The sequence below is a fragment of the Coptis chinensis genome, chromosome 8, assembly GCF_015680905.1.
Source record: "Coptis chinensis isolate HL-2020 chromosome 8, ASM1568090v1, whole genome shotgun sequence".
Lineage (NCBI taxonomy): Eukaryota > Viridiplantae > Streptophyta > Magnoliopsida > Ranunculales > Ranunculaceae > Coptis > Coptis chinensis.
The window spans coordinates 66764154-66784249 of record NC_141463.1 but is presented as its reverse complement, the minus strand read 5'-3'; positions in this window follow the sequence as shown (position 1 = coordinate 66784249).

The following is a 20096-nucleotide window of genomic DNA, read 5'->3' as shown; positions in this document are numbered from 1 at the left end:
CCTTAGCTGATAAAGCTTCAGTTTGGCTAGCAGGTCAACCGCCACAATCCATCAAATTCTACACTCATGTACATACTACAAACTTGTGCAATCTTTCATGGTCAAATTCTACACTCAGAAGAAAACTATTGAAATATTTTAGAAAATCCAATTCTTTCGCCAACATCCTCATGAATCGTTTACCGAAGCATGGAGTCAATTTACCGATCTTCTTTTGGAATGTCCCCATCATCAACTTGACACCGCTGTCCTCGTCCGTTCATTCTTTAATGGCCTTTCCGATCATCAAAAAGAAATGTTTGATGTTATGAATGGCAGTTGTTTCATGGACAAAGGAGCTACTGAGGCATACAATTTTCTTGAAAAACAAGCTTCGAGAGGTACCCACTGGGGTAACACTGATAATTCAAGATCATCTAAAGATACTACTCCTAAAGCTACATCTATGTTTGAGGTAAAACCTGATCCATAATTGAAAACTATGATTGAGTCCCTAACCAAGAAGGTAGATGCTCTTGCAGTTCAAGTAGACGATCAAAAACCAAAACAGGTCATGAACGTTAACACTTCCCCATGTTTTCTTTGCCTAAGTCCATCTTGATGCATATTGTCCTTTGTTATATGACTCCACTACCCAAACATCTGAAGAAGCTTGTGCAGGCAACATCCCTAATGCACCATGGAGACAACATCCGAATTTCGCTTGGCGACCAAATACACAGCAGATGGCTCCTCCAGGTTTCACCAATCCGCCTGCTCGACCATCCACCAACTATACTCCATACCATAAAGGGAATAATCAGCAGTACCAACAAGGTCAAAATCAGGTTCCACGCAATTCAAATCCTACCTACCAAAACAACCGTAGCCTTGTTATAGTGAATCAAAATTATGGATATCATCCTCAGCCCACCAACAATGACCATGACCTAGTTCCTATTGGTCCACCTATGTAAGCTTCTGCTAATAAGACGACTGAGACTTTCCTGGCATACATGAATCAACAATCCCAAATTCTGACATCGATCCAGCAATCTCTTCAACTTTTAGCGCAGGATAAGAGTCAAAAGGGTGTGTTTCCTAGATAAGCAGTTCCAAACCCTAAGCTAGCAAACATTGCCTTTGAACTCAACAATGCACCAACTATGAGTAATCCAAACCATGGTGAGGTGAATTAAGTCACTACTCTTCGATCTGGCAAAACCATAGATAATCAAATATGTATGCCAGATGCATGATCACCCGAACACAGCTGAATTTCCCAATATACCTGATTATGATGTTGAACCTACACAGGAAGCACCACTTCAAACCAAGTCATCATCCACCACACCGGGAAACGAGTGAGCTGATCCGTATGCCAAATTCCGACCAAAGGCACCGTTTCCTGCATGTTTGTCAAAAAACAAACCTGATAAAATTTTTGATAAGATTCGAGAAACGTTCAAAAATTTGACCATCAACTTACCATTTCTCAAAGCCTTCAAACAATTGCCAAAACATGCAAAGTTTCTAAAAGATATGTGCACCACCAAAATAAGAACCAATGTTCCTCAACAAGTGTTCCTCATAGAACAGTTCCCTTCCATCACTGAAACCAATGGTATTGTAAAATACAAAGACTCAGGCAGACCCACCATTCCATGCATATTGGGAGACAAATATACTACTACTACATTACTAGACCTAGGCGCAAGTGTGAACTTACTTCCATATTATCTATTCAAACAACTAGGTCTCCATGAGCTTAAACCTACAAACATGACTCTGCAGTTAGCCGATCCCTCCATCAAGTATCCCAAAGGCATTGTAGAAAATGTCCTTGTAAAAGTCTGAGATTTTTACTATCCCGTCGATTTTGTCATGCTGGATACAGAATTTGCCTATGACTCTATTCCTATCATCTTAGGACGTTCTTTCCTTGCAACTGCAAATGCCCTCATAAACTGTCGGGATGGTTCCATGATCATGCCATTCGGAAATCTTTCTGTCAAGGTAAATGTTTTCAAGCTAATGAAACAAATTCCAGATGCTAACATTGATGGTGAGATTAACATGGTTGATAGTCTCGCGCAAGGGTATTTAACAACATCTTTTCCTAATGATGAAGTGCACCAATTTCTTTCTTTTGGTGTTTTGGAATTTGATGTTGACTCATACAGTAAGGACGTCACCACATTATTAGAGTCAGCACCACCATTTGACCCTACTATAGTGTTGTTTGGCGATTTGGAAGAACATAAATTTGTCTTCTCCATTGAAGACAACTTCCCACAAGAATCTTTGACTCCCATTCCTGATTTAAAGCCTTTTACTTTAGATTTGAAGTACGTACATTTTGATTCTGATGGTAGTCACCTAATTATTATTTCGTCCGGTTAACAAAAAAAAAATTGACACCCGGTTAGCAAAAAAAAATTATTATTTCGTCCAAATTGACAGACGATCAAGAAGAGAGTTTAATTGATGTCATTTAAGAACACCGTTCTACCCTTAGATGGTCTTTAGATGACATCAAGGGCATTAACCCTAGTGTGTGCACCCATCGCATACATCTTGAATAAGAAGCAAAGACGTCGTGTGAACCACAACATCGTCTAAACCCCGCCATGAATGAAGTGGTGAAGGAGGAAGTTTTAAGATTACTTGATGCTAGTATTATATACCCTATCTCTTATAGTGTTTGGGTGAGTCCAGTCTACGATGTCCCCAAAAAGTCTGGCATTACAGTTGTGCGAAATAAAAAATATGAACGCATCTCCACTCGTGTCCCAGTGAAATGGAGAATTTGCATTGACTATCACAAACTTAATACGGTGACATGTAAAGATCAGTTTCCTCTTCCCTACGTTGACCAGATGCTTGAACGTTTAGAGGGTCATGCATATTACTATTTTCTTGATGGATATTCAGGTTATTTTCAAATTGTCATCGATCCTACTGATCAAGAAAAAACAACGTTCACTTGTACTTTTGGCACCTTTGCATATAAACGAATGCCTTTCGGCCTTTGTAATACCCCTGGTACATTCCAACGTTGTATGCTTCACATTTTCAGTGATATGGTTGAACATTTTATGGAAGTTTTATGGACAATTTCTCCATAGATGATAACTCATTCGATAGATGCCTATCAAATCTTTCCCAGGTTTTTGCGTGTTGTGAAGAGAAGAATCTAGTCCTTAACTGGGAGAAATGTCATTTTATGGTTACCAAAGGAATTGTTCTAGGACATATTGTTTCAAAAGACGGAATAGAGGTTGATAAAGCAAAGATTGATAAGATTTCATCTCTTCCTATCCCACGAACGGTTTGTACATCCATGCCTTTTTAGGCCACATTGAATTCTACAGGAGATTCATTCAAGATTTCTCAAAGGTTGCTAGACCTTTAACCAATCTCCTAATTAAGGATGCCATATTCGATTTCAATTTCAATTGCAAACAAGCATTTGAGACTCTGAAAATTGCCCTGACTGCTGCTCCTATCATCCAACCACCAGATTGGTCTAAACCGTTTGAACTTATGTGTGACGCTAGCGACTATGCGATTGGAGCAGTACTAGGTCAACACTGAGACGATAAACCCATTGTCATTTACTACGCTAGTAAAATCTTAATTAAGCTCAACGTAACTATACCACCATTGAGAAGGAGTTTCAAGCTGTGGTATACGCATTGGATAAGTTTCGTCCATACTTAGTTGGTTTATCAACAATTTTCTACACTGACCATGCAGTACTTCGTTATCTACTCGCTAAAAATGATGCGAAACAGAGATTGATCCGATGGATCCTTCTCTTGCAAGAGTTTACTTTGGAAATTATAGATCGATAAAAAAGGTTGCGAAAATGTTGTTATTGACCATTTATCAAGGCTCGTCAACGATGTTGATAACGACTCAGACCCCATCTGCGATTCCTTCCTTGATGAGCACTTGTACTCAATCTTTTCATCTCCTTGGTACACTGATATAGTGAACTATGTTGTTACCAAGGAAGTTCCTTCCTCTTGGTCTCATACTGACCGAAAAAAGTTCTTTTCCACTGTGAAATATTATTTCTGGGATGACCCCTACCTCTTCAAGTATTTTTCAGACCAACTCACACGCCGTTGCATCCCCGACTGGGAACACAATGATGTGTTATCGTTCTTCCATGAACAATCTTGTGGTGGTCATTTCAGTGGTAAGAAAACTGCAGCAAAGGTTCTACAATGTGGATTTTACTGGCCCATATATTTTAGAGATGCACATGAGCATTGCAAAGCATGCGTTCGCTGCCAACAGCTAGGCCGTATTACTCAACGCAATATGATGCCCTCAAATCTAATTCTAATTATGGAAATTTTTTATGTCTGGGCATCAATTTCATGGGTCCCTTTCCAAATTCACATGACTTTCTCTACATCCTGGTAGCTGTTGACTACGTGTCAAAATGGATTAAGGCAATAACATGTTGTGTTAATGACCATAAGACTGTTGTATTGTTTGTAAGAGAAAATATTTTCTCTCGTTTTGGTATCCTAAAAACTATTATTAGTGATGGGGGATAAAAATTTTTGAGTCTTTAGTAAAGAAATATGGAGTTACCCACAAGGTGGCAACTCCGTATCATCCTCAGACCAGTGGCCAAGTGGTAGTATCTAATAGAGAGATAAAATCCATTCTGGAGAAAACAGTTAATCCATCTAGGAAAGACTGGTCTCTCCGATTATCCATTGCCTTATGGGCATATAGAACGGCCTTTAAGACACCTATAGGGATGTCTCCTTACCGCCTCATTTTTGGAAAGCCTTGTCATCTGCCGGTTGAACTTGAGCATCGTGAAAATTGCAGGCAAAAAGTGAAAATTGAAAATCAATAAGTTTGAGGAAATTCGGAGTGATGCATATGATCTCTCTAAATCCTATAAAGTCAACATGAAAAGACTGCACGACAAGCACATTTTGCGGAAAGATTTCAAAATTGGTCAAAAAGTTTTGCTTTACAACTCAAGATTACACATTTTTCCAGGAAAATTGAAAACACGATGGTGTGGTCCTTTCATTGCCTCTGTTGTAACCCCTTATGGGGTAATCTCTTTGAAAAATTTAAATGATAACAATGAATTTCAAGTAAATGGTCAACATCTCAAGCATTACCATGAGTTACGGTCTCCAGATGTCGACAAGGCTCTTCTACAAGATCCAGTCTACACCGACTAATAGATTTTCTTGGTGTACTTCATTTCATGTGTTTTAAAAAGGGAGTACACCATTTTGGTAGCCGGGCCCTCTTTTCTTTTCTTCTCTTATATCACTTGGAGTGTGTGGTTGCAAGTGCTGGAATCGTAGTCCACAACAACTCTATTTCAGAATTGAGTATAAATATCTTCTAATAATCGAGCAAACGTGTCGTCTAGTAAACGATAGGTATGAAAAATTTCCCCTCCTTCCTTCTCTTCCCTTTTCTACTTTCCCTTCTCTGGAAAAATTTCCCTTTTCTACTTTCTGCCTCGTGAACTTCAGCTAATCATTTGGTGTAAGTCCCACTCATCACGAATGGGTAATGGTCGTAGTACTTTTGCTCGTAAACGACATGCACGAAGGATGGGGTGGTGTATGTGTTGTCAAACACCTTTTTGTCCAGGTCTTAAATTACTATCCGATATTTGCTGGTGTAAGGTATACTTTTATCTGACACTAGCTAAGCAAGATAAACTTCATCACCGCGCCGTTTCTCCCACAGGTTGGGAATCGTCTTAAGTATTTGACGTTAAAAGACTCACAATCGTCTTAAGGATCTGACGTTAAAAGACTCAACATGTATATACTCGTGTCTTTTACATTTCCCCTTTGTACTACCTCTATGCACAAATAGATTCGTGTTCAACCTCGGATGTTGCCTACTCGGGACATGGGCAATGGACTCCACCAGGCCAACCCCTAGCAATTCACTATTTAATTTCATTTCGGGGCGGTTTGAGGCTATACCATAAGTAATAAGAGTAATATTATTAGACTGTTGCACCCATTGCACAGTCAAAGATGGTACTATCCTGCACCCTAGGCCCCCAAAACATAAAGGTTAAGCCACAGTCTGGCTGGATTGGGTTAGCTCCAGAGCCGACATGACAGTTGCCTGGGATTTTACGTGGAGAGTTAATCTTCCCTTGTACATTTGTCTATAGTTCCTTATATATATGAAAAAAAAATCAAATCAAGTTCGAATTATTATGTTCGAATCAAAAACAAAAAAAATTCACAAAAACAAAACAAGTTCGAATCATTATGTTCAAATCAAGTCGTGCACGCTACTTAGGTATGCCTAACCAATGTCGTGCATGCCACTCTGTAAGATATAACCAGCTTTTATTATTGAGGTTTGCTAAATAAATTCAGAATTTACATGTAGGTCTAACTACCTGTGGCCCTTTCCTCTGCATGTTCTATCTCTTTGCATACCTCGATAACAATCCTAGGGACGTGACTTTACATGCCCTATTTGACAACTCAAGATAGACAATACGTGTTGGTCTAACTGCCCTGTGAAACCTTCCTCCATATTATCTGATACTTATGAACACCTCTTAATCGTCTCGGGAATCTGACGTTAAAAGACCCACCAGGGAATTTCTCATTTGAACGTGCTACCACCTAAATGTGATGTGACAAGAGCACATGTTTTATATGTGTTTTTCCCACATATTAATTCTGGATATAACTGCACTTGCCGTCCTCATCCGTAAATGTTCATATCTTGGCTATAAATATCTTCCTTTCAACCCTCTTCATTTCACTCATTTTTCACTATTCTTCCCTCACTTATACTTTCAAATGGATCAACCAAAGAAAAATAGTGCCCGAGAAAAATTATTTGAATTTTTTTCATGAAGGCCTGTTTTCTCCATATTTTGACACATAAATTATACATCGAGGATGGATGCCTCTTCTATATCAACTCAACAATCTTGTAAATGATCTGCTTCCACTTAACCATCCTTGTCACTAACAAAGCCTGGATTTTGTTCCACCTTTATAAATTAGGTTTTTAGTTATGTTTATCTTTTGGTTAACCTCTTTTGCCTTTTTGTGTTTTCTCTTATTAAGCAGTGGTTAAGGATAGTGTACCATTAGGTTGTAATAATTATTGTTGATATCAATAAACCGTCATTTCAAAACAAATTTTAACCTATTGTTTTAATTTTTTTTACAAGAGGGTCTTATCTTCTTCCATACTCTTCCATTCATCACGACAGATTTTATTCGACTTTATCAGCAGGCATGGAGATCAAATTTGATTCCCTTGCGGTGAGACCTTATCGTTGTTTCATGCAAGGATGATATTCATCAAGCATGGCAACTCCGAAAATCATTCCTGAGCAATCATTCCAGGCTATGATGGACTCTCCAGCTTATGGCCTTCACTTCCGTGAGTACATCACCAACATTGGGTGGTCTTCCCTACTTCTTCCAGCGGACCAAACTTATTCTCCAAGTTTGGCTGCATACTTTTATACCAATATGGAAGACACCTGATCAGCTCTCAAATGTGGGTTTTATTACCTTTTTATTAATGCATTACAACCCTTCTTACGCTTAATGAAAAGACAACTCATAGCTTTTATTGACTTTTTCAGGTTATAGAGAAATTCAGACCACTTATCATAAAAGCTAAGTCTTAGCACCAAAAGGAGGCTTAATCAAGCTTATTATGAAGACCAGAAGCTGCTATGAAAAAGTGCTGAAAAAGTCAAAGTCAAAGGTCAAGGTCAAAGTCAAAGGTCAAAGCCCTCAACTCAGAAGACTAGAGATAGAGGCCCTTATCTCAAAATATATATAGCATTCTCTAAAACCTATCTTGGTCAATAAGAAATCAAAAAGCAAAAGCAAAAGCATAGAGTGGAGTGTGAGGTGTCTCAAAAGTAATAGAGAAGGGCAAATTAGTAAAAGACAAAAATAGGGGTATATAATCTAAAAGTTAGGGAGAGAGAATGCACCTAAACTTAATCTAGTGTCATGTAGGATTTATTTTCTTGTCTAGTTTTTCAATTAAGTCATTTACTTTCTTGTTTTTCAATTCAATCTTGTTATTATTTTTACATTTTCAATCAATCAATCTATTTCTTTGTGTTATTTCTTCAATCAATCATTTCCTTTTATTTTCTTTCAAGTTTATGTCTTTTCAATCTTCAAAACAACTTTAGTTTTCAATGTTCTTCATAGCTTAGAGCTAAAAACTTGTCCTAACTAAGATCCTACCTTCCTTTCTTCAACTCCCAACCATTCAAACTCTAAACAATCTAGGATGAACCTCACTTCTTACAATCTTTTGAAGTTACTAACACTATCTACACCTTCAACACCCGAGCATTCAACCATAAACACGGTTTCTTCCTAGATGAGTTCATAATCACAGTTGGGGACACACAACATATTTTCTCTGAGCCAACGATTACCCTAACTTTGGATCTGCCTTATCACCAACCAACAACAACATGGTCATACATTAGCCAGAATTCATACCGTTCATTTTCATGGCCTCATTTTTGCTGGACATATGGTGATGGTCTAGCACGGATAGACGAAGCAGCACCTGGCAGATGGCCAGAAACCACCATTCCCTTAGCAAGCATGACCATGAACGTGGGAAATGCGATGTTGTTTGTACTTCTCAACATTATGGGAGATTGGTATTTTTCTACTGCTAATGACACTGCCTATGTCGTCTTCAATGCTCTCGCTTAAGGTCATACACTCTTTGATATCACAAACTGTGTTATCTATAATTTGAAAAGAGCTCACAATTTTTGACACGAATATTTACTTTTACCTGTAATCGCATGCCGAATTATGAGGACACATTTCCCACATTTTTTGGCCACTTTCAATGACTAGGTTAAAGTAGATTCTATGTGCCCTGCAAACAGAATAATTCGTTCATTAAGATTTCAGGCATGGCGGCGACCATCACGGTACCTGAGGTACATCCGCTGTTTCCTTAACGACGAAGATATGTTGGCACATTTGAACGAATCAGGGGCACCACAATGGGGCACCATTTGGCAAACCATTATATATTGGCATGATGCTAAGGAAATACATTTCACTCGAGATGATGAGAGAAAGTCAGTATCTAGTTGTTGTTAAAATTTGAGTTGAACAATGTATATATATGTAAATTGTATATAGTTGTGTTTGGTGTGCTATCATTTCTATTTTTTACATAATATATTTGTTTAGAAGAAATTTTTGTTGCAGATGTCCAGCCCTAATTTTGCTCACGGTTCTCAGGTAATTTCTTTCGGCATCTCTCGATACTTCGAGGACTAAGCATCATGCTGTTTGGTGGTGCTTTAAACCTGTAGCAAAAATTAGGCAATTTGTAGGTTGTATATAGTTTGTAATCTAAATAAATATACTTTGTGACAAAGTCTTGTTTTCTTTTCTGTGATGAAAATTGTATAGAAATCTCACATTAGCACTCAAATTAGGATTTGTTCCTAAGAAACTTAAGATAATACGTACGCAATAGTTTTTACATCTTTTCATGAGCATTCATATCATTGACAGTACATAGCAGTAAATTTTCGGAACCCACGGTTAGCCTACTTAAATTACCAATCCTATAAGAATCTAACCAAAAAGCCTCGATATGTGTGAATTATAAGTAATGACACAGAGGAGTATTTTGTCCAAGTAGAGAAAATCACGCATCTACTTACTTGATCACCATCTAAATCCTAAGCAAGAATTTAGGCCTTCTTTGGATTGACAAAACCAAAAATTCATACCTATTACAAATTTTACCGCTAGTCGCTCCACTGAACCGTTCATCAAACTTTTCATTTTCACCAAAAATTCCTTACCTATGTATTAAACCAACTAAAATGAACCCACCTATATGATGAGTATGAGAAATATATATATGGAAAAATAAAAAGAAAGACTTGTCCCAAATCAAAATCAGTTACTTGTGTCAGAAAGAAAAAGAAAAGAAAAATAGAATTATGTTTCCCAAAATTCAAAAAAAAAAAAAAAAAAAATCAAAGTTAGAACTCCCCAAAATCAAATAAAAAAGAGTCCAAAGTTAACAAGGATTTTTCTAATGTAAATATCTAGAAGACCTTATTCTCTCATACTTATCATTTTTTATTTTCCATTCCCATTTTCTTCTACACCACCACCTAAGCTCCATAATACCTAATAAAGACCTCTAGCTCAATTAGGAGTAGGATGGTGTGATAATAAGTAGTAGACATGATTGATCGACTTTGGCTCCTCTGAATGTCATTGAGATGTGAGGAAAAGTGTGTCACTGAACACTGGAGTTCGTTAGCAAAACCTGAGTGAAAAAATTATGAGCGAATTTGTGTTTCGACACATACCTGTGAGAACCTATTTAGGAACGCTCTCCAAAGGATCCAGAAATGGCCCTGCTTGTACATTGATCAGCTCCCAAATATGTGTTTTATTACCTTTATATTAATACATTACAGCCCATCTTACGCTTAACGAAAAGACAACTCATAGCTTTTACTGCCTTTTTCATGATATGGAGAATTTCAGACCACTTATCGTAAAAGTTGCGTCTTAGCACCAAAAGGAGTCTTAATCACGCTTACTATGAAGACCAGAAGCTGCTATGGAAAAGTGTTGAAAAAGTCAAAGTCAACGGTCAAGGTCAAAGGTCAAAGGTCAAAGCCTTCAACTCATAAGACCAAAGATGGAGGCCCTTATCTCAAAATATGACCTTCTCCAAAACCTAACTTAGTCAAGAAGAAATCAAAAAGCAAAAAAAAAAATAAAAGCAAAAGTGAAGTGTGAGGTGTCTCAAAAGTGATGAAGGAGGGCAAATAAGTAAAAGGTAAAAGTAAGGGTATATAATCTAAAAGCTAGGGAGAGAGAAAGCATCAATTGCTTTAAAATCCAAACCATTTGGTTTGTTTTAATTTTCTTGTCTAGTTTTTCAATTCAAGTCCTTACTTTATTGTTCTTCATTTCCTTTTATTTAAATCTTGTTATTTTGCTTTGTTTGTTTTAATCAATCAATCTTATCATGTTGTTCTTATTTCAATCTTCAATAAATACTTCTTTCAATGTTTTCATGTCATTTCCATACCAAACAACTTGAGTTTTCATGTTTTCATTAGCTTAAAACTAATCAAATCTATACCAAGAGTTTACCTATCTTCTTCTTAACTCCCACACTCAAACTCTAAACAATTTTGGATGAACCTCACTTTTTACAAACTCTTTTGAAGTTACACACCACAATACAACAAACTTCAAATGGTGCCGCCGTCATGGATTGAAGGAGCAAGCGTGCCTGGTTGAGAATCTAAGGAGTAAGCACCATTCTCATCTTTCCATATCTATTTTTTTTATTATTTTTCGTCATTTTATTTTGTTGTTTTTCAGTACTGATTCACTTTCTTGCAAATAAGGTTCGGGACCAACAAGCTAGAGAGGAGTTGAAGTTATAGCCAAAAGATGACCAAACTTCACCGGAGCCGACAGGTGACCGCGCGGGCGAGTGAGGGGGCGACTGCCCAGGCACCTCCACATACAATGGTCTAGTTTTTTGGCAGTTCAGTCGTTTTTTGATGAATAGTTGAACACCGAGCCCGGATTTTGTAATAGAGTAGGAAAAATCAGTAGAACTTGTTTGTAATAGTTAGAGATAAAAAGAAAAACGAAAAATTTTAGGAAAAAATTGCTTTTGATTCATTTTTGTGGATGAACATGAGTTAAACTAAGTTGTATACTTACCAAGGGATTAGAGTTTTCATTGCCTTGGAAAGTTCAAGCGTGTGAGACAAGTTATGGATCATAGCTCACACACTATGAATCAACTTGGTAATCAACACTCTAAGTTCATTTAACTCTAGTTAAGCGAGCCTATCAATCTAAAACTAGTTAATCTATAGATTAGTATAGTATTAGTTTAATTTTAAGTTTGGGCCCTTGAAGGCAAAGTTGTATAAATTATCAAAAACCCAACTTGTGGGCTTTTTAAGTGGGCCTTTATAATTTATTGTAACTTAAAACAGAGTAAAGCTCGAAAGGTTTGGCATGATTATCAGATCACGCGCCAACCGACGTCGCCTTCTCCTCAAGCAGCGTGTAAACACGGCTTGAGAAGTAAATTCTATACCTCCTTGAAGCCCAAGTAAGATGATACCTTGTGTATTCAAACATGCTTACGTAATTGTTTGAAATTTAATTTCCGCACTGCAATTTATATTCGCGCATAAGGTTGAACCCGAGCCACATAACAACCATTGGGAAGTCATTCCCCAATGTAGGTAAATTGGACGTTGCTTGATTCTTAAAGCCGCTACAAGAAAAAAGGCTCTATATCACTGTTAAAAACAGTGACAAAAAGTCTTTTGTCACTGTTTTTTTTTTTTTCCAAAACCGTGACGGAATAAGAGTCATTTTTTTTTCCAAAACCGTCACAAATATTACTTTCAATAGTAGTCTTCCAGCAACTTAGCACCGTGACAAATAGTAAAAAACAATCACTAAAAAACATGGTTTTCGTGACTATTTTGGTGAAACAGTTGCAAATTGAATTGTAAACCATCATAAAAGAGCTGTTATTTACATCAGTTTTCTTAAAACCGTCATAAACATCATTCTATTTTATAAAAAAAAAGAAAAAAAATCTCGTGCTACTCTAATTCCGCACTCATAAGCAGCTAAATACATACGATTGATATAACTTCATAAACTCATATAATTCGTTACATTCCAAAAAATATTTCATTACAAACACTAATTCCACTTGAACATCTCAATCTCTGTACATAGACAAAAAAAATAAAGAAACATTTAAATTCAATAGAAAAAAAAAGACATGTGAGATAGCCACATGCATTCCTGCCGCCCATGATGAATCTTGGTGGTAGTTCGACAAAATTCATAGCTATACAATCTCAATTCGAAAGATTATTCCTTGCATTGTACAAAAAACAACATAGTTAATATTCAACCAATCAAATTAATTAAAATTAAAATCGTTGTGACATAGTTGCGTTGCTAAACTATGGCATACTCGTGCTTACTAATGGAGTTAGCGTAGCGCGCTATCTGTTATAGAATGTATGTTAAAAGCGTAAAAATAGGTGTGAGACAAAGTCGAAAGTGAGCATACGAAAGTCAAGAGACTCATAGAAAATTTTAACAGCTTACAATAGTTTAGTTGTCTAATCCTTATACCTGCAAGAAGTTGCATAAGTATTTGACCAAGCAAATGGCTTCAAAGCGGGAAAACTAATCCACATTTATTGAACTAGTTGTACTTTGCAACTTGCATAAGGACCACAGGGTAAATGTGTCTTAATCAATAGAAACCTACGCTCTGGGGTCGAATCCTGTTTGAACTATCACATTATGGGAGGGAGTCTAAAAGCGAATGAAGTATATGTATATACATGTCTCCACACAAAACGGACCAAACAATCAAATTTCTTGGTCATAACACATAAATAGTGCATACATTCTATAGATCATAGGAGGTTCCATCTATCTCAACCATCAATGTATAAGGATAGTGTAGATTCTATTCTTAACGAGTCACTGGATAGCGGAAACTCAGATATTACATATGTAATAAGCTTGTTCATCATTTAAGGAGTCTAATTGGGTTACTGATCAGCTTGGACCAAGTCAATTCCAGTCCATCTCATTCCCACAACTCCATTTCATCAATAATTGGAAAGCACTTAAACAATTAACGTTTTATCTACTCTACTAATTAATGTGAGAAAAAAAAATTACCAGCTGTAAGGCTGGTTCTCTTCAATCCTTGTGGCTAGCGCTAGACAAGCTATCCAAAAGACTCACTCCTTGCATGCATTTGATTCCTACTTACAATCAAACACCAAATCACCAATAAATATTTTGATCACAGAAGAAACCTCAAAGTAACAAGCCCATTAATGCCTACTCATTGATAAAAAAAAAAGACTAAATGTGAACAACTTAGTAAATAAATTTGAAGTGTATTTTCAGTAGGGAATCTTTAGTTCAACCCAATATCAAAGATTAAGACAATCCGTCAGTTTGGATTTTAGTATGCAGTGGGACATCTGAAAGAGACCCTTTGAGTTCCTTAAAGTCAAAGCAAATAACTTTATAACTTTGCTTCTAAAACAAACAGTCAGACTATCCAATAACAGAAAATCAAAGCACAATTATGTGTTCCTTATTTGTTGAAAACAAAGACATTTTTCTAATGTTCATCACCACCCAAGAAAGATTAAGAAGTGCTAGTGCAGAACTTGCAATGTAAAAATTGTAAAGACGTTTTTCTAATGTTCATCTTAGGGAAATTAGGATCAAACTAACTTGTGACAAGGTCCTCTTGAAAATAGACCAAGCCATGACGAAGAAACAAAACACCAAGCCCATACTAACAGTAAAAACACTTTAATTATATATGAGAAAGGAAAACAATAATACCTAAATAAAATGAGTAAAAATTGCTGACCATGACTGTCGAAGGCAGTTGAGCTTTCCAAACATCCACACAAACAATTGCTCACCAAGATAGACGACAAGCAAAACTATTACCTCGCAAATGCAATAAGAAATAACTAATTAAACCAATAGGCAGAAATATCCTCAAACACATGCCAATGCAAGTTAATCATTATATGAAGAAAATACAGGATGTAAGGAGGAAAAGAGAAGCACTTCAATTTGACATTACTACAAGTAAATTCAGACAAAAGGATTTCAAACCTGAGACAAACTCAACCATGTAGATTGTGATATAGAAAGGATTGAGTTCCAACATCTTAACAGGGAAAGGAGTTCCAATAACTTAACAGGGAAAAAAGAGGCACAACAGAGTGACAACAGGCAGACAGACTCACACTACAACACCTTGAGGGCAAACACAGGCACCATAACATGTATATATAGCAATAGTACTACCTCGCTGTAAACTGCAATCAATTTAAAAGACTATTCAATAGTGAGTAGCCAACAAGACAATTTTGATAGGAGGTAATTGAAAAGAGGTTCAAGTTATCACCTGTGGCTGGTTGGCTACTAAAGCAAGTTCCACGAGGCTAAAACACTCAAGAAGTGAGTGCTAAGCACAATCAATTGAAATACAAAAAAGGGCCCTCAAAGTAGTCAATTGGCGGAATTTAGCTCACAAATCTCGATGTCTTCTATAAAATCTAAAACAAAACTCTCCAAAGACACAACAAGGTTCCGTTAGCTTACGATGATTTGACCACATATAATACGAGTAAAGTTTAGTACTTGCAAATATATCAAGTGTGAGAAAAATCTTAAAGCAAACGATCCAAATCAACCAACACTAAAAATTTCAAGTCATAAACAAAGATGTCTGATTAAAATTTAAGTTAAGGAATTTATTTCCTGATCCAACATACAACATCTGATCTGACCAAAATTGAAAGTCGATTAACATTTAACAGGGCTCATGGTACAGTCACAGTGTTATGCTTTTTAAACTACCCTAATTAATTCTCACCTGCCTTGCTTGAAATTTGACGAAGAAATGAAGAGAGAGCAAGAGTTGAAATTTGTGTTGACTGCAATTGAAAGAAGGATTAGAAACGGAATCCGGCCAAAAGCAAAAGCTCAATATAATGGGGAAAAAAACTTGAATTAAAGCTAGCAAATTAAAAGGGCAAAAAAAAAGAAACCCTAGAATAACTAACTTGGTTCAATTGGCCGATGTAAAGAAATCGACTTGGTAGTTCTCTTACCCTTCTCTCATCGTCCACCTCGAAGTTAGAGCAGCAACAACGTAAAGGTTTCACTTTCAAATCAGATACTTCTCTTATCCCTTTCTCGTCTTCCATCTTTATCATCTTTTGAGTTCAGTGTCATTAGATTTCAGTTGAGTTCAGTGTCAGTAACTCTACCTTTGCAACATCAAGATGTTGGCAATCCATAGCAGCAACAGCCACCTGCTCATAAAGAGTCCACTCTACACAAAGAATCACAATCCCTTATCAAATACATTTTAGCTACAGAATAAGAAATCATCCCACTACAATCCATGCGACTATCATAAAACAAAGAAAAATAAACATCCAACTAAATAGACCTGACAAAAAAGAAAATCATAACTAATTTCCTGCTCGGTTCCCTCTTTTGATTACGCCTCCAATTTTGTTGTTGTATTTTGTAAAGTTTCTCGTTTTAAGGTGTAGGTGATTGATGCACTTAAAGTGCCACATTTAGACTTAGTCACTTATCACATAACTATGTTATTCACTGCCTCCTCCTCAGTTTTTTTTTTTTTTTTTGTTGGTAAGCCTGTTTTAAATGAGATCAGTAACTCTTTGATCTGGCGGGGTTCGAGCCCCGGACCTCTGGTATCATCACCCAAAGATTTTACCGACTTTGCTAGTCGGCACCTGCGCCTCCTCCTCAGTTTGGGCTTGGTGTAGCTAATTGATTTACTTATAGTGTCAACAAGTTGAGACAACAAACCACTAGATGCATCACGTGTTCTAAGGGGAAAGAATTAATTCAACCCAATAACAATACCCATTTTGCAAAGTATAGCAATACAAAGATCTAATTTTTAATAATAATCAATTGCATGAATAAATAAATAATAATAAAAAAAAAAACAAGAAGCATTACCTTCGGGGCCTAATTTGGAACGGCGAATTTTAAGTTTACTAACGAGACAAAGATATTCCCAAACAACACCACCACCATTATCCACCTGGTTTTCTAACCTATTCAATTACACTTCCTTTGTTGCCCCTACCATCTTCCCCACTAACTACAACTCAATTATTTCCAATCCTAAATTAATAATAGTTTGCGATGGATGGGATTTTTGAGGAGACTTTGCCTGCATCAACAACACTAAGATGATAAATATAATATATTTCGTAACCGAGATGGGAACACCGTTTGTAATCCACTTTCTTCCTGGTCTCGATTTGGTGGATTTGAATAAAAAAAAATATAACTTATAGAGGGATAAGAGAGAGAAGACTAGGTGCAGGCGTGGAGAGGTGGAAATTTGGGTGGACAGTTTATTTTGAGTCGTGACCTCGTGGGGCATGCTGTTTAACTTTGTTTGTAACTAGGGTATGCCCGTGCCTACGACCCGTGAGACCTCAACGCGCCTGCCGCGCTACCCCAACAACTCGTTGTGTCTTCGGTAAAGGCGTCTGCGATGCGAAACGCTGCGTGTCTTCGCACTTTAAAAACAACACGTCGCACCTTCGGCGCAAGGCCAGCCGCGCCTTTGGCACGAAACAACTCGTCACACCTTCGGCGCAAGGTGTATGTGCGTCTTCGGCGCGAAACAACTCATCGCGGCGCAAGGCCAGCCCAATTGCCCATTATCCATATGCCCAATAACATCAATTGGGTCAGCCAATTGTGTAGTACCATGTCAAATTTGGAGGCCCAACAGTTTATAAGCCCAGCCTTTTAGATGATTTTTAGATGCCTACCCCCACTATTACAATTTTTTTTTTAATTGAGCCCATGCTCATGGTTCCAAGCCCATAAAAGATTCAACCCATAAAAATTTTGTCCAATGTTGACTTTTTTGTGTGGGGGTGGGTGAGATGAGAAAAACTGTTTAACTCACCCCATAAAAACTTTTTAATTCACCCTCCATGAGTTTTGAGTGGCTATGGTTAGAGGGTGTGTCGACCACGTCTCACTTTATGACGTGGAATCTGTTATCCCACTCATCCCTGTTTTGTTAGATAGATTAATTTCTTACGTCAGCATACTCAACACGTAACAGTAACAATTAATATCCCAATTATGACTGGCCTATTGGAGTGGTGAGTGGTCACACATAACACTAACTAATTAGCCAAGATGGTTTCTGTCACGGTTCAGTTTATGGGGGTGATAAAAACCTTTTTAAAATAGTTACAAAACCCCTTTATGCCATTTGTGACAATTTCAAACATAATAGTCACAAATAACATTTTAAAACAGTCACAAAAAGTCTTTTTTCTATTAGTACCCTATACCAAAAAATGAATTAAAATCAATCAACTAGAGCCCAAAATAGTCACGCTCCTCCAGAAAATGGCAAAAATATAGCCACGAGAATTTAGAATAATTAGTTACCAGATTCCGGTGGACCAACTACTTTCCTCACTCCCCTCCCCCCAGATTCATCGTGAGTGAGATTCTTGGTAGCACACAACTTGGTGAAGTGACTGCCTACTCTTCTAAGATGTGTAGTAGAGCCATCGTAGTCTCGCACCCAATTGTTCCTTTGAGCAGAGCATCGTAAAATATATACCAAACCAAATATTTTCAAAAATTCAAAGAAAAATGAATTTCTACTATTTGTGCATCATCATTGATTAAGCATTCATGTCTTATCAATATGCATCGCAACCATTATGGAATTACAATGCAAACCTAGAACCTTGTTCTTTTTGCGGTAGTCCTTATCACTGGTTATCTCATTGTTCATCATATACCAAATTCGAGTCTACTATAGGAAATCCTTACGATTACCAACTTCAATTTTCAAACTTCCCTAGTACCCCATACATTCAAGAGTTTTCTAATCATGTCGACAATTCATGGAGTTCCATCACAAATAGTCAACCACCATTCATCTATCCACCTGGTCAGTTAGAGTACGGTTTCACCCAAAACCCATTACTATTCACATCCATATCAAATTCATATTCTACTACACCATCCTTCACATACCAACTCTACCAGGAAATGGCCAAGCAAATAATACTAACTTAGCAAATAGCAACTACCTTATGTTTTCTCCAATCCGATTCAAATAATGCCACATCGGAGAGTAATATTCTTCCACCCAATCCAGAACCCATCCAACAAGAGAAACAAAGTGTTACTATAACAAAACAAATTTCTAAAGCCCTTCCTGATATTCATAACCAATCAAATCCCCATCACCTCCCACCTGACTATCGTGAGAATTCAAAATATCATGATGATGACTATATGCCCAAAGTCACAATTTCTCTCACATGCCTTAATGTATCATCACCCATAAATGAGAAAACTCTGGTAGAAGAGACTCAAGAGCATGTATTGGACTCGACACACTTGGACAATGGTATTGAAAATATTTATGAAGATCTAGGTAGAGAGGACAAAGACAATGAAGTGCTTGGAAAAGAGGGAGTAAAATATATGGTGGAAAGTGGATTTCAATTTAGTTTGACCGTTTAAGACTTATCGATAGAAAAACATTTGTGACATCCTTGCTATTGCAGATATGAACCACAATCTTGTGGAAATGCCAAACCTAGATGAAGAATTCTCTGAGTCCTCGAGATCATGTGAAGAATCACCACCTAACCATCACCATCCCAAATTAACACCTCTTGAAATCCAACCTCTATTCATAAAAAATCCACCAATTTCTTAGGACTGCACTACAAAACCATATCAAAGAAACCTCAAAGTCGCACTTAAGCCAATTGCCTTTGAGATCATTCATAATTTTCTAAACCTTTTCAGTAAAAAGACTTTGCCCAATATACAATCACAAGAGTCCATCATTTTAGTAGTCGAGAAACTTGGTATGTCCCATTCCCCATCATTTGAACCTCATGAAGGACATCTACCACCAACCTCTCACTCTTTTGGACAATTCATCAACTATGACGGGTTATTGCATAAGTTCAATGATGGGTTGTGATAAGCACCCAAAAGTGTATTATGAAACCCCATTGAGACATATAAATTTGGTTAATTATGTGTTTAATAATCATGAAATAAATATGTTTTCATACTTTTGCAGGTATTTGCAGTAAACATGAAAATATAGGTTAAACCTGCGATAAAGCATGAGGAACGGCGTATATATGAATTCTTTCAAATCCGCACAGAAGCATCAAACATCTAAAGCTCCTATCTCTCGAACCAGGACTCCGAATGCGACAAAAGAGCTGCTCAGACAATCAGGGCGATGAACTCTACGCATAGGCGGGGAAGTTGTAAAACTGCCCAAATACCGAACCGCCATCGATCGCACATGGACCCACTATCTTGGGGCCACAAGATTGGATGAGTCATCAATCATGGAGCATGTCAAGACAAAAATAACAAATTATTGGTGCAAAGTTGACACCTTGCATG